At 33.9% G+C, this 13,971-nt stretch overlaps 1 pseudogene; it reads right to left on the reverse strand.

Annotated features, from left to right (window-relative positions):
- Positions 1-227: 227 nt before the first annotated feature.
- Positions 228-1,651, reverse strand: LOC110339752 (annotated as a pseudogene).
- Between the last annotated feature and the right edge of the window lie 12,320 nt (positions 1,652-13,971).

The raw sequence follows: 13,971 nt of genomic DNA on the forward strand, positions 1-13,971 counted from the left end.
ATTGAACCTAAGCATGTTTTGATTGTTTCCAAGAATTTTACATATTCCTGATTACTTCCTTTAGTTCTTTTCTATTTTCTTTTCCTTTCTTCCTTCCTTCCTTGAGTCCTTCTTTCTCTCCTTCCTTCCTTTTATTTCTTTTTCTAAATAGATTTTACTTTTATTTCGTTCACGTTAAGGCATATGAAATTCCACAGTGATTTCTAGGGTGGGGCAGAAGGAAGGTGTCATTGAGAATGATCTAGGCAGCATCCTGATTGGTCTGAGAAGGTGCAAGCAGGAGAGATACCTCCTTGGGAAAGCAGCACAGACTGCTTGACAAGCCGGTAGGTGATAGTCTGAGAGTAGAGGGGCAGACAGGCAATATCTTCAGCAGCATCTAGCATGTAAGTTTCATTCAGGCCATCTTCTGAGGTAGCCAGTGACTTGGTGACCAATCAGCTCCATTTTTCTGGAGTCGCCCTCAGCAGAGATAATGTCTGTCTCCTCTGCTGCTCAGCCTTTTCCACCACAAAAATAGGTCCTGTCTAGTTATTTCCGAGCCACCTGTTTGCCTTCCACTTCTTCTGTGAACTCCTTTCTGAGTATCATATATGTTAGGGACGTGTCATCCAGATTGAGCCCAAAAGTCACTGTTCACCTGCCTGCAGACCACCTGTCCATGGGTACTCAATTCTCTAGCATCAAACTGACTTGATCTCTGTGGTGATGGATGGCAGCACCCACCAGCATTGTCCTCACTGATGCTGGTGGAGATATGATGAAGCTGGCTTGCCACTGGCTAGAAGAGGATGTGTATTGTGATGCTGACATTCTGCAAATCTTTCCTAGCAGTGATGATCTGTACACACCATGCTGACAAAGAGTCGTCAAGGATATTGATTTCTGCACCTAAGGAATGAGAAAGTGAGTCCCTCCTCTACCACAATATAATGTATTCCTCAGAATCAGTTCTGGATGACAGCTCTGTGCCCAGCATCCACATTATAGAAGGCAGAGTTTGCCATGCCTGTGCAACTGCTGAACTCAGGATGGACTCTCTGATTGACTCAAACACTTTGGAAGCTATGATTCTTTCTGTTGAACCCACTCACACCTGCTTCACTCTAATCTCCCTGTGAAAGCCCCCTTTTAATTCTTTTCATTTTCAATACATTGATTATTATTTATTTAGTGAGGTTTTAGACCACATTGAATTTTCTTCACCATGCTTCTATGTATAGATCATTTATGGAGCTGTGCTTTATGCAGCTATAACTCATTCATTCTCACTCCAATCCATGGTTCATTATGAATATAGGCTATTTTTAAACCAGTCCAGCAAAATGTTATTTAGGTTTTCTTTTGTTTTGTTTTGTGTTTGCTTGTTTATTATGCAGAACAATGCAGTTATGAACTTTCTGGTTTAAGCCATCTCCTATGAGGCTGTAGCTTAGGCTATAGGTCAGTCATAAATGTATGACCACATATGCCTTTTCACCTAACACAAAAGACACTTCTGCTAGAGAAAGACGCACTGTTTAGTTTGAATATTGCCAATGGAGAAAGGCAAGAACAAGAGACTTTATTCCATTCAGTAAGCGGATTTGGAGCACTTATGGTTTGAAGCTTAGACTATGCACTTACCCAGGAACGCAGGAATAAATGTCATTCCAATCCCATTGCCCTTTGGTCTTTAAATGGTGGTGGTGGTGGTGGTGGTGGTGGTGGTGGTGGTGGTGGTGGTGGTGGTGGTGTGTGTGTGTGTGTATGTATGTATAAGGACAAACCATTATATTAAGAATCTTGTATTAAGGCTGATCTTCAAAATATCAAAAGCTGGGAGAAGCATGACACAAAATTAGTGTGGCTGGTTGAACCTATTTAGAGGAAAACAGTCCAGGTCTAACTTTGTAATAGAAAATTCTTATTGTGTGAAGAAACGAAATATTGCTATTGCAATTGTTTTGTTTTTTACTTGCATTTGCAACTTATATTTCACTAAACCATAAAAATTTTACAAGTAAATAAATCAGTTGATATATATTTTTTAAAACTTCTTTTTACCAAGACATATTTTAATGGGCATGTGTGTTGTGTATACACATGTGTATGTGTACCATGTATGTGCATGGTGCCCACAGAGGTATCAGATTTCCTGGAACTGGAGTTCTTGATATGTATGAGCCACCATATTGATACTAGAAACTAGATTCAAGTTTTATGAAAGAGCAACAAGTACTCCTAACTGCTGAGCCATTGACCCTCATTGACCACTAATCTTAATGAGCCAGGGAAGAATCAGGTGTTCTCATTTCAGGATGGTTTAAAATGCAGATAACATAATCTATATTTTTATAAGCAATGATAAAATAAATAAGCATTTTTATAGACTTAATATTTTCATAGATTTAGTATTTTTAATTTTTCCACTGTATACAGAAGACATATTTATGTTGTTTTACCTTCGTAGTTACAAGGTCATCAGCCAATATACATTGTGAGCCTAGTTTTTGATTTCTTTTTTATTTAAATAAAACAACTAATATCTTTCAATAAACTGACATTATACAAAATGTGACTTTCCGCTGCTGCTTATGTAGTATAACTGAAGTGTTTTTATGACATTTTAACAAACACAATGAACAAGGAAAAAAACTTTAAAGTTCATACATGTTAATAAGAGCAAACTTGTTTTATCACCTTAGTAACAACTTAGTGTTTATTCAATTACACAGTGCATATCTGGCTCATTTTTGGCTTACAGTTTTCACTTATAAATGTAGAATGCTGAATAAGCAGGAAAGGAATAACAGTTATTATTTGTTCTAAATGACATGCATAAAAGGCATGACATCAAAACAGTGATTAAAATTCCAGCCCAGTGTTCATAGGTTACTTGACACAAACTATACTGCTTTAACAAGTTTAGATCAACTCAAAAGAAAAGACAACCTGAAAGACAATAATAATGTTCACATATTTATACTATAGTCACCTTCAAGGGTAATAGAAATTCTAAAAATATCCCCCAGCCTGAAATTTTTCATCAATTTAAAAATGAGCTTGTGACATTGCATATGTATTTGAATAATCCAATATAATCAGAAAGACAGTAGGATGAAGTACTATAAAGGACACTGTCAATGCTAAGTGACAGCCTTTTTAGTTTCTGAGTTTTATGCCATAAATTCTGATTGACAGAATGATTTTGGGTGAGTAGATGAACAAACCAAATTGTCCCAGATCATGTTTGTACACATGCAGGACCTAGATTTAATTCCTACAAATTTTAGACTTTTTATTCCATCCTATCTTAATAAAATTCAAGTGAAATGTGAATTATTTGATATTCTCATAGGATAAACTAGGGAATTGAGAAAGATAGCAAATCTGAAAGCACATGGACAGTCTTATTCCCTAGTTCCAAAAGTATTTTTACTATTCTTTGATATTATCCTTTTGAGTATTAATATATTTTGAATAGCAAAAACTATATACATATATTTAAAACATTCCTGAACTTTACCAGATGTTCAAGTGTATAAGTTTATAAGAAATGTATATAAATTTAATAAGCATTTATTCATAACTTAAGTAGTAAGGTCTGTATGATTTTATTACAACTATATAAACAAAAATAGGGTGAGAAGAAGGTCTGCCTAATCTATGGGTCCTCTGTTAGTGGATCAGTATTTATCTGTAGTACACAAATGGACTTTGGCAGCCCATTCCACATAGAGGGTTACTCTCTCAGCTTAGACACATGGAAGAGGGTCTAGGCCCTGCTCCAAATGATACAACAGAGTTTGAAGATCCTCCATGGAAGGCCTCACTCACCTTGGGGAGTAGAAAGGAGATAGAATACGGGGTTGGTGGGGGCAGTGGAAGACGCGAGGAAGAGGGAACTGGGCATGTAAAACAAGTTTGCTTCTAATTTAAATAAAAATGGAAATAAAGAATGACAAAATATTAAAAAACAGCTATAACCAGGTCTATTATTAGGTCTACCAAATGATGCAACTGTTGGATATATAGACAAAAGACTACACCAGCAATAACTGCTCATCCATGTTCATTGCAGCTACATTCACAATACCAAACAAATGTAAATAACTTAAATCTCCAGATCAGCTGATTAAGAAAAAAATGAAATTTTCAGATAAATGAATGGAGACACAAACAATCATTGTGAGTAAGGTAAGTAAGACAGACAAATGTCACATTTGTTCTCATATGTATATATTAGTTTTAAATCTTTACATAAATGTGTCTCATTAGAAATAATTATAGGTCTTTTTAGGCAGGGCATATAAAACTAGTGTTATAAAAGTTTAAAGCTGAATAATGAAGCTGGAAGAGCTAAAGATGGCCAGAGAATGCGAGGGTAGGGTAGAGGAGGGACTACAGGGAGGAATAAATAACAGTAAAGAGCTTTCATAAACACACATGGCAACACACTACCATAGAACCTTCGTATGATATATACCTGCACATGTATGTTAAGAATTTAAATGGTGATGCCGTGTGTGGTGGTTTGAATGAGAATGTTCTCCCCACAGTCTCATATATTTTAATGCTTGCTTCCTTTTGGTTAGACTCTTTAGGAAGGTTTAAGAGGTGTGGCATTGTTGGAGGAATTGTGTCATGGTTGTGGACTTTGAGTTTGCCAAATGCCACTGCCCTACCTAGTCTCAGTTGCTCTTTCTCTGCCTGCCTATCTGTCTGTTTGCAACCATGTATCCCACCATGAAGGTCATTAAGTAACTCTCAGAAAATGTAGGAATACCTCAATTAAATGTTTTCTTATAAGCTGCCTTGATCATGGTGTCTCTTTATAGCAATGAAAAATTAACTAAGACACCATTTAATGAATTGACAATACCTACTAGTCACTACTTGGTAGTGAATATAAATACCTGTCCCAGAAATTCTTTGCATCCTTTGGAATTGTTGTGCAGTGATGTCTCATAATTCCCCCAAATTACAGGGTAGTATCAATACCCTTAGTTGTCCCCAAGTACATGATAGTAAGATCCTATTGCTGATGGTAGAATATGTTTGAGTCATGGAATAATGATCAAACTGTATGACTTGGGAACCTCATGACTACTGACTAATTTGCATAGTTTTGGGAGGTTCTGTACATACTAGCAAAGGAAAAAAGCAATCACCAATCACCCTGCTGTGACTATGAGACCTCTACTACTATCAGCCTGGAAAGACATCTCTAAACACCATAGTGGCCTGATTTCATGGGACTCCCAACACAGGAAACTTACATGACAACATTAATTGCAGTCAAGAAGCAATGGCTACATAGTTTATATGCCCCAGGAGAGAACCTACTAATAATATTCTGCTAAAAGAATATAATATTAAATTGATTCCTAATCACTTTTCTACACCCATAGATTAGTGCCTCTGTTAACCCTCATCAGAGGAGCTTCTATTTTCAGTAGATGGTGATTAACATGAAGACCCACCACAGGTCAAGGTACAATGCTGTAGAGGGTTCAGCCCTGAATGACACATCTGCATCTTACTTCTTTTACCTAGGATCAGAGATTATTGTGGAACAGGAGGTGAAAAGAGTGTGCCAGGGGTGGTGGATGGGCATGACAAAACTGTTTTTAGGCATAGCTGGGCAGTTGCACATAAGAACTCACAGTTGTGAAAGCAAAAGACCTGGGCAAGCTTCAGCCAGCCAGACAAATCAGTATATAGAAAAGAGTTAGACATGCAATTCCACTCCCAGCTGAGTTAAACCACTTTGTGTTTTTAAAAGTGACAGAAAGAGGGAGCATCTGTTATTATTTGTTTATTTATTTGTGTGTTTTTAAGTTTGCAACTCTTGTTAGGTTGACAAAAATAATCAGCACATTGTAGCAAATTTTCAAGTAGTAATAAAACAAATATGGCCGATGATTAAACTTACTTCTGCAACCTGATTTAAAATAGAACATCTCAGAACAGCACTCCATGGTTCCAGGAAAGACTTTGTTTATTTAATTATCAGGGGCTTCACTACAGCATTAATAATTATTTGTAGTCCTGCAATTGTGAAGAATCATCTTCATAGCATGATAAGGTGACTGTTCTACTCAGGGGAGTAAAAACAATGACTTTTCTCTAGTGTCCACTGCAAGGCCTCTAAACTCATCTTTCCGGTCTAGTTTTTTCTTAAAAAAGAAACAAAAGATTATTAACATCATATTACAAGTGTTAACCCTCAGTTAACTCACTATGTGTGAGAATAATTTTATTTTCTGTTTGCTTGTTTGTTAAAATTCTAAGACAGGTAAAGTTTTTCTTTTTGGTTTTTTTTTCGAGACAGGGTTTCTCTGTATTGTTTTCGAGGCTGTCGGTCCAGCCTGGCCTCGAACTCACAGAGATCCGCCTGCCTCTGCCTCCCGAGTGCTGGGATTAAAGGCGTGCGCCACCACCGCCCGGCTGACAAGTAAAGTTTTGAGTTTAAGGTTTGACTTATAGGGGATTTTATATTTTCAACAACTAATATTAAAGGAAGAGAACTGAGTATCAGATATGTGCTCTTTCCTTCAATATTTTACAATGTAGCTCTGTAATGGGAGAATTCAGCATAGTAATCCTAATAGCTAAGTAATTATTTTCCATTACCAAAAATGTCCTGTGTAAATACTTAGATTTCTTAAGTGATTAATGTGAAGGAAAACACTTGCCATACAAAATGATCAAAACATCCTTCCTGATAATGCAAAAAAGAGAAAAACCCTAATATTATATTTCAACCACCATATGAACATCTATATCTTTCCAACATTAAATATAGAAATTCAATTCTGGGCTTATATTTGCCCAGATTACAGCCAAAAACAGAGAGCTGAATTTTGAGAACAACATTATCATCAGGACTCTGAAATATTTGTAGGTTACATTTTACACAATCTTGTAAATAAAATGGTGCTTTTTACAAGAGTAAGGGATTAATAGAGCTTTGCATAAGCCCAGCATATCCTTCTATAGTGACCTTTGAATGATTAGCCCTCTGTCTTAGAGAATTAATAAAGATAAAACCTGAATAAAATCCTTGAGTTAGCGCTTCCTGCAAGTACAAATGAGTTTTAAAAAATAGTCTTTGTATTTAGTAATGGATAGGAATTTGTTGAATGTTATAGGAGATAATCCCATATAACCAAATAATTACCATTTTATTTCTCTCATCCAAAATACGTGCAGAAAAGCATTGCTAATCTCAACTTTAAATTTCTTTAGTCCATTGGTTATTCTCTCCTTTCTGTTACATTCTTACTCCAGGTAACCAAATTAATGAAAGAGGAAATAGAAAAGACCACACCATTTAAAAAATACTCCCTAGAGGGGAAAGTTACTCCCTGTCAATGCCAAAGAGCCTTTGTCCTTAGGATTCAACAGTCAGTACACAGTCATGTCACGACAGAGAGCAACAAGACTGCAGAAGAATGCCAAAGCCTAGAGCACCAGTGGGTAGGTGCTAATGTTAAGGAGAATTGGAAAACAGTAATCTGTAAAGCGATGAACAGTTAACAGATAGAACTAATCTCAGGAGTAAATCTCAAAGTTTAGTGAGATAAACATTTGCAACTATCTGTGGCCTGATATTGCTTAATAAAAGGCTGTAATATTTTCACCATAGGCATTTGTTGCTATCTTTCAAGAAACCCTAGCTTTGTTGTGCTTATTGAATATTAAAGGCCAACAGATGTCTACTAGATTCATCTAAGTCAAATTCTATATTTTGTTCTCTACTTTGAATGTTTCGGTATAGGAAATCTGTACTTGATATATTTTACACTTCCCCACCCCAAACCCAGGAAACTCCACGTCACTACAGAAGGAGACCTGGTCAACAAAGTGTCCTGCTGGCAAAGCAGGTGAAGGAAACCAAGTTTGTTGCTAGGAGGAACAATGAAAGCACAGAAAATAAATTAGGAAAGATATATTTTAAGCATGTCAAACAAAATATTCCATAACTGTGCTTTTATTATACATTTTATTATACTTACTAGCCCATATTAAGTCACCTTCAAGTGTCTTGTGAGTGCTTAAAATCAGAAATCTTTAAATTTCTTGATTATATAAACAATAAATTTAGAGCATGTTTTTATATTTGTTTAGTGAAAATAGCAGTTTTCAACCAAGTCAAAACATTAAAAATTGTATTAAATATATAAATTCATTTATTTTGACTCAACTATCACTGGGTATGATTTTAATTAAAATGAATTATTTAATTAAATAATAATATATATAATAAAAATTTAAAAGAAGACAAAAACATGCATAGAATTCTAAAATATATCAATAAATCTATAAAAATTAATTAGCATGCTATTTAAACTCAAATAAGATAAAGAATATATTCCCTAATATAAAAGCAAAATCACTTTACTGTTAATTATTTTTGAGAGTACTTGCCTATTCAAATCAGCTTTTGGGATTCAATTTCAGTTGGTAGCACTCTGGGTCTATACTATGGACATGATTTATTAGAATTTTCCTGTATATTAATATCACTAATTTTACAATAAATTGAGTTTGGTTTATGCTAATACATGTATATCTAGAAGAATTTACTCATGTTAATTATATTCCTAATTCCAAATGAGGTCATCATTGCAACATTTTTGTATTGTTGGGTATCAACTTTGAATTATTTTCTGAGATTTATGTTGGACTTCATTTTTCATTATAATTTATTATTAAATCTACAAATGAAATAAAAACTAATTGTGCTTTATCTTTCAAACACAACAAAGGGTTTGTTGCTTCATGTTCATATGGTACTTCAAACCTTCTAATTACTTACAAAGGAAAATTCTCTTAAATTGGTTTTAAAATGATTAAATATGCAAACATTCTTTTACTGAAATGTGTGCAGAAAGGGGAGAAAATTAGTGTATTTCAGTCTCAAAAGGATTTAAAAACCTTTACCTAGATAAACAGTACAATTGCTGGCAATTCTCTTTGGGAATTAAGATAATATTCAGCATAATGAACCACCCTACTAGATTATTTTTGACACTTTAATAATTGTTTTATTCTTTTCACATTTTAAAATCCTTTATTATTTTCTATTTCTGTCACTACCAATTTTACTCTTTAATCTCACCTTATTATCTTGTCATTTAATACTTCTCATTTCCCTCTTCTCACGAGATCTTTCTTGTCCTTAAAATTCACATTTTAACATTTTCCTCAGTTTAGAATGTTGTATCAACTGTCCTCTTTATAACATGTTATGCCACATTTAATGAATATTTCCACTAATATAAAGTTATGTTATATGTTTTTGTCATGTTTATAATATGGAAAAATAATTTTTCTGGACCATATTAAATTTATATATCTTGTAAGAAGTATTGAATTAAAATTCCTTTACTTAATATATAATGTAAATTTAATCAAGATAAAGTAATTGAATACACACAACTAGTGAGGATTTCCCCTATAAACATCCACTTTTTTTGACATCTGCTTGTATTGCTTGGGAAAATAGGTGAGTTTTTCAAACTAGAAATCTGAATGATGGGATTGACATCCTTTTGGAAGGGATGCATCCTTACAAGGTAGGTCAAATGCAATCATCTGTGAAAAATAAATAATTACAACATTTTTTTCAAGTAAGGTTTGGACAAGTTCACTTCTTGTGTAAATAGACATGTATGATTGATTTTCAACCTTAGTTGTCACCTAAAATTTGGCACCATTCTGCAACAATGAAACAGGAAATATGTATTAAATGTGATCTCTGTGCCCAATGAAGAAACATGTCTTCAAACCAATAATCATTGATGTTTCAAATATTTATGTGCTTTACAAAATTTGTGAGGAATAGAAGGAATTAATGGAAAATAATACATTCTTTAAGGTACTTGCTGAAAGATTAAACCTTAAGTATAAGAATTCAAATTAAATCCTATTTTTTAAATGAGAAGGGATGACTACTACAGAAGGAGAAGAGTCATAGAGTCACATGTGTGGGAAGGAGGCAGACCTGAAAAATGAGAACATTTCACTTCAATCCTTACAAGTCATCTTTGCTGAAACAGTTATCTAAGACTTTTACCATAATGTTAAATGAATACACATTATTGGAAAGTAAGTAATAATAAGACAGATTTACCTCTCAGATTCGGAAGTTCTTCTAATGATCTCAACTGAAGCATTCATCTATAATGAAGATCTGGATGAAGTAGACAGGGTCAGCATTAGAGTAAAAAAATAATAAATATAAGCACAAGCTACATATTTCCCCATGCTAATGCAACTCATTTCCAGTGCACCTTATAGTATCATAGTCATAATGCTTTGAAAGATTAGTACAGTAGGAGTGCTGCGAGTTATTGGTAAAGATGTCATTATAGGGGCTGGAGCTGTGGCTGAGTGGTTGAGAGCACTTACTGTCCATGCAAAATATGCAAGTACAATTGTCAGCACTTACATTTGGTGTCTCACAGGCTCTATAAGGGCAGCTCTAGGAAACTCTATATCCTTATTGGGACTCTCCAAGCAGATTCACTGACATGTTCACAAAACCCCACATATACATAATAAAAATTAAAATATATCTTTAAAACAATTTTGAATAAAAGATATATATTTAAAAGAATTTCTTTTTTTGAAATATCTATTATGTTGGAGATATACATTTATTTTAAGAAACTGCCTAAAATAACAATCACATCACCAATTAGGCAAATGTGAGATTTTTTTTTATCTTTGTGTTATCAGAAATAAAAGATTATCATTAAATTCCTGTACTGACCTCAGTGGAACACAGTCCAATACCAGTATATGATACTTTCCATTAGTTTTTCAAATTAGAATATGTGCTCAAAAAGTGAAACAGTCCATAAAATGAATTGTATGTCAATTTATAACAGTGTATGTCAATATGTAAATTTTAACAATTTATAATTTATAACTTATATATTCCTTTAATGCTGAGATAAAATATATGCAGTCAGGCAGTGGCAGTTCTTCTCTTCTGGCTATTACTGTGTTTCTGTTCTCTTATTTGTTTCCTGAGCCCTTGGTGTAGGGCTTCCATTAAAGTTGTACAATTGGGCTACACAATCATTTATCATTTACATTTTGATCAGTTATGAATTGCTGTTATGCCATCTATCTATTGCAAAATGTTTCATTGGTGAATCATGAGAGGTACGCTTACTTGTGGGTGTAAAGGTAAGTGCTCAAAATATATTTTAAAACCACATTGGTTTAAGGAAATAATAGTACTAGGTTCTCCTCTAGGTTCTATGACTTACGGAATTTAGTAGTTGGCTTAGTATACATTACCAGTAATACATACAATTTTCTCCATATGGGATAAACAGAAAAATACTTTATCAAAATCACTCTGTAATTTTAATGAAAATTGAAGGCTTATATTCAGATGTTTCAATTCATCTGATAATTGCCATGGCTAAACATTCATGCATGAATACACTAATGCTTAATTATCTTTAAAAAGTAAGATTAACTTTCAATTTTTGCTTAGGAACTCAATTCTAAATATAGGTTATTCAAGTTTCTAACAATACATCCAAAGACCGATAGCATATTATAATAATGTACTATTGATAGGTCAGTATTTCTAGACTCCAAGCAAAAGATTTAGCCATAGAAGCTAAACACTCATGTACACTTCAGGTCAATGAAAATTTGCTGAAAAGTAGTTATCAGCAATGAATTGCTGGTTTGTTTTAGGCATTATTGGAAACAATCTAGCTACATTTATGGTTCACAGAAAACAAAAAGTAAGCATTGAGTTAATAGAGAAGTTTAATGATGCTCAGTAGGAAATAGGGTTAGAAGCTAAAACCAAAACATAAGCACTAAAGAGCTAGTAGATGCATGATGGGTAACAGGGGGATAGCAGACATCCCTACCCACAATATCTTTATTCTTGTTATGTGACATCTTCAAACCTATAATAAATAGAATTATTATTCTATTTCTGTATGTTTAATGGGACACACTGGTTTTCAGGGTAAGAATTCATTTTAGTGACTGATATATGTATAAATAAATATATATATATATATTTCAGTAATATGCTAAATATATTTGCATATATGCATATATATGTTTAGATATATTCATACCCATATTCCATATCTATATATTTAGCCTATTACTGAATGTTGACACAAATAGAATATATTTATTTGTGTCAATACTCAGTAACAGGCCAATTTTAAAATATAATTTTAAGTGAATATATTGATCATATTTTGATTAAAATGTTATTAGGAAGATACTACCAAACTTATTTTCCTACACATACCAGTGACCCTAACTTCAGAAAGAAAAAAAGGTAAGTTATAAATTTACATGACTCTATGACTTGAAGAATGCTGTGACATAAACTTTAATCAGGATATCTTGTTATCATTGCTAAGACATTCAGAGCCTTCATAGATAAGGACTGGAAAACAGAATCTTATGAATATGTTCCAAATAGTCTTTGACTTCTGTAAATGATATGCTGACATCAGATGCTGATTTGCTTATTATTATTTTATTTTTTATCATTCATTTGGACTTTGTGCTCTGTCTTCATCTCTCTTCCGGTTTGAAAGCTATACTTCTGTATAACTGTCTATCTGGGGGAAATATTATCTTTGTACATGCCTGTTTTCCAATCATCAGAGGCAGTATTTTTGCCAGTTCCCTAATCCATGATCATATGGAGAGTTAGTGAGAATGTTCTCCCACAGCAGCTGCAATGAAGAATTATGCCCTATTCTCTTTAAAATCTATTCTAGTCACACCACAATGCTTTACTAATATATAGTGGAATTTTATCTTATAACAATTGGTGTAAGTTTCATTGCTATGAAAGTATTTTGTGAGTCCGGAAGAAGACACAGCATCAGAATCAAAAATACTAGTAGACAAATGCTGAGAAGCAGTTGACACAGTAAGGATAAATATATATTATGTGATAGCTTAGAGTTACTTCCACATTCCCAACCAATGTGTATTGAAATAAGCATATAGTTACAGACCACAGAATTTGGAAAAATACAGATAAAACAGTGAGTTATCCAGGAACATGTTAAGAGCAGCCATGGTATGTAGGGCTTCAGAAAGCAAGAATCAGCCCTGATAATAATAGTGATTCTCAAAGTCACTAATGAAGACATAACCCAGTAATGAAGTTCCACATAATCTGTACAAAGGCAATCTGTTGACATCATCTGCATGATGATTTGTGAGGAAAGACAGCATTATGAAGGCAGAAGGAATCATTTCTGATGCTTATTCTTCTAATAGTTGTGGTAAATATGTAAGAGAAATTATTTAAAGGAAGGATTTGGGTTTATGGACCCTCAGTCTCACAGGGAGGGATAAGTATGGAGGATACATCTTTTCAGTCCTCAGTAGAGAAAGCATGAAATTCCTGCTCTTCACAACTTTCTCCATCTAGAAGCAGTCAGCTAATAAAATATGGTGTGCATAAACTTCCAGGCCCGCTGTTCATGAACCACCATGTACCTCTCTTCCTTAGGGTCCAACCATCTTCTAAGCAGTACCACTAGCTGGGGAACAAGTATTCAAGAACATGAGCCTGTGGGGGACATTTCACATTCAAAACACTGTGCAAGTAAAACAGAATGAAAAGAATAAATAGGTCACTGCAATGTGCATTAAAATGTGTACTTAGACCTTTAAAGGGAAAGTCACATTATTAAAAACATAAATCAAAACAAGCAAATGAAAATATTATATATGAAAAACATAAAGTGAACTATATTGTGCTCCTGGAGGCATCCTCTCATGCGTCTCACATGAAGATTATAGATGAAAGTGTGTAGGAAAAAGTTCTGGACAAATGATAGAAAATGTTTATAGCCACAAAGACAAGAAACTTAAATCTAACATTATTTAGTCACTCAAAAGAGATATTCTAAAAGTTCCGATCAATAATGGATGCCCACAGAGACTATATAAACTACTTAA

This window comes from Mesocricetus auratus, unplaced genomic scaffold (genome assembly GCF_017639785.1).
Source record: "Mesocricetus auratus isolate SY011 unplaced genomic scaffold, BCM_Maur_2.0 Super-Scaffold_100015, whole genome shotgun sequence".
NCBI classification, from domain to species: Eukaryota; Metazoa; Chordata; class Mammalia; order Rodentia; family Cricetidae; genus Mesocricetus; species Mesocricetus auratus.